This window comes from Tupaia chinensis, unplaced genomic scaffold, assembly GCF_000334495.1.
Source record: "Tupaia chinensis unplaced genomic scaffold, TupChi_1.0 Scaffold146961_1, whole genome shotgun sequence".
Lineage (NCBI taxonomy): Eukaryota > Metazoa > Chordata > Mammalia > Scandentia > Tupaiidae > Tupaia > Tupaia belangeri.
The window spans coordinates 701,497-703,973 of record NW_006206814.1 but is presented as its reverse complement, the minus strand read 5'-3'; the positions used below and the strand labels follow the sequence as shown (position 1 = coordinate 703,973).

At 48.2% G+C, this 2,477-nt stretch overlaps 1 long non-coding RNA gene across 1 annotated transcript in view; it reads left to right on the top strand.

The window, feature by feature from the left end:
* Positions 1 to 133: 133 nt before the first annotated feature.
* LOC102475109 (uncharacterized) overlaps positions 134 to 2,477 on the top strand; it is a 9,057-nt gene continuing 6,713 nt past the window's right edge. The window contains exon 1 of the long non-coding RNA XR_337517.1: positions 134 to 575. This is a non-coding gene — a long non-coding RNA (uncharacterized LOC102475109). The remainder of the gene's footprint in view (positions 576 to 2,477) is intronic.

The window sequence follows — 2,477 nt, the reverse complement described above, 5'->3', positions numbered from 1 at the left end:
AAAGAGTGACATGACGCTGGTGCTCACATAGTTGTGCCCTGCTGTGAGGAGGAGATGACTCACTAGGCCCCACCCTGACTTGGATGAAACAGCCCTTCCACGTCTGCCTCCCTTGGCTTTTGGGATACACAAACCAACAAGCCTGCTGGTGACTGAGTGCACTGGGAAGAAGGCACTGGAAGGACTGGTACCAACTGTCAATGAATGCATGGGATGGGAGATACACTTCGGCCTCCCAAGAGCTAGATTGCAGGGAGTTAGGCTTCTCCAGGCAGATCAGCCCCTAGGACGCTGACTTGGCTGTAAACCAGCTTTCGCTCTGATAAATTCACCAAGGAATAGTTACCCTGGTTGGCTTGTTTGGGAACCAGTCAAATGACGCTGGCACAGAGCAAGACCTTCTGACTCAGCTAGTTTGATCCCAGAGCACAGGGCTGTTATTATGACGGCAAGGCGTGATTATGCTGTCCTTAACCCCAGTGTCATTCCTGGTCCGACTTCTTGACCTAACAAGTACTTGTAACATCTGACATTTTCTGCTTCTGACTCAGAGCCTTTCAAGTCCTGGTTACCAGGTCAGTAGGGCAGTGGGATTAGCGTTCTCCTTGGGCTAAAGACAAATAAATAAGCACATCGGGGAAAGGTGAGGATAGGGCATGCGGGGAGCACTGAAATACCTCCCATGCCCCGTTGACAGCAAGTCCTCTCTTTTCCTTTGGGTGCCCCGTCTTACTTCATAGCCAAGTGCAAGCGCATGCTTCCTGCAGTGAGCCTGTATGCAAGGTACAGCTCTGTGTCTTCCTAGGAAGTCCTTTCTCTGCCTCTTAGGTTTCTGTCATCTGTTAAGTAGGGTTGATCAACACATCTGCTTTTTTTTTTGGAGAGGTTTTTGCTATAGGGCGCATGCGCTCGCCAGACAGACAGAGAGACAGAGAGAAAGCGAGAAATCACCCCCAGGGGGAGATGGCCACGCCGCAATCCCTTCTCCTCCATTCTCCTCTCGGGATCTTGGGCACGCACGCACACGCACCCGGCGTGAGTTTTAAGCCACCGGGTCCGGGACACGAACTGCAGTCGACTACATGGGAGTCCAGCGACATAACCATTATGCTAACAGCTGGTTCCCAACACATCTGCTTTTTGAAATCATGAGGATTAAATGAGGGGAATGCCTGGCAGATAGGAAGCCCGGTTCACGTTACAGATGATGATGGTGGTGGCGTACGTCCTGTTTTGTAATTGTACTGAGGGGGGGAAGATGAGGGGAAGCTGCTGGTGACCACCTTTTTTGTTTTATTTAATTTTTTAGATTCTTGCCATAAGGTGTATGAACTTGCCAGAGAGAGACAGAGAGGGAAAGTAAGAAATCACCTCCCCAGTGGAAATGGCCATGCCTAAGTCACTTCTTCATTTGCTCTTGGGACCTTGGGCATGTATGCATGCACCCGGCATCATGCTACTGGGTCTGGGACTTAAACCATGAGGTTGGCCATGTGTAATTCCGTGCCTTAACCACCACACACCTGCTGGCCTCTAGGGACCACCTTTTTCTCTTTCTATTCCCACCTCTTGTTCATTACTGGGTCCTCAATGCCTTCTGAGTGACTGCCATATAGTAGGCTGCCATTAAGCATTTGTTGGCAATTTTTAAAGAATGAATTAAAGTTTCATGCTTTGCATTTGAAGTCACTAAATATGAAATAGCTTGGTATTTTGGGTTCTTCTCAAATATTCTGTTTATAGGGACCAGCAGATGGTATAATGGTTATGTCACTTGGCTTCCACATGGCCGACTGCAGCTCGGGACCCAGACCCGGTGGATTGAAACTCACATGGAGCATATATGCCCAAAATCCCAAGAAGAGATTTGTCTCACATGTGCCCTATAGTAAAAAACACTCTCTTAAAAAAAACAGTAATAATAATATTCTGATTATATGTAGTTTATACTCCTTGTACTAAACCAACTAGTAGCCTAAAATGGCTGTATCAAAACTGGCCTGGGGGGAACCAGCAGTTAGCGTAATGGCTATGTCGCTGGACTCCCACGTAGTCGACTACGGTTCAAGTCCCGGACCCAGTGGCTTAAAACTGACGCCGGGCGTGTGTGCGTGCATGCTCAAGATCCCGAGAGGAGAATGGAGGAGAAGGGATTGTGGCGTGACCATCCCCCCTGGGGGGTGATTTCTCACTTTCTGTCTCTATGTCTCTCTCTGTCTGTCTGGCAAGTGCATGCGCCCTATAGCGAAAACCTCTCAAAAAAAAAAAAAACAAACAAACAAACAAAACTGGCCTGGACTCCGGGGCAGAAGTTTGAGGGAGTATGGGTAGCCTCAGAAAATCATTGATTATCCGCCTGTTGATGATTACATAGAAGAAGAAGAATTTTTTTTGAGAGAGATTTTCGCTATAGGGCACGTGCGCTCGCCAGACAGACAGACAGAGACAGAGAGACAGAAAGCGAGAAATTACCCCCC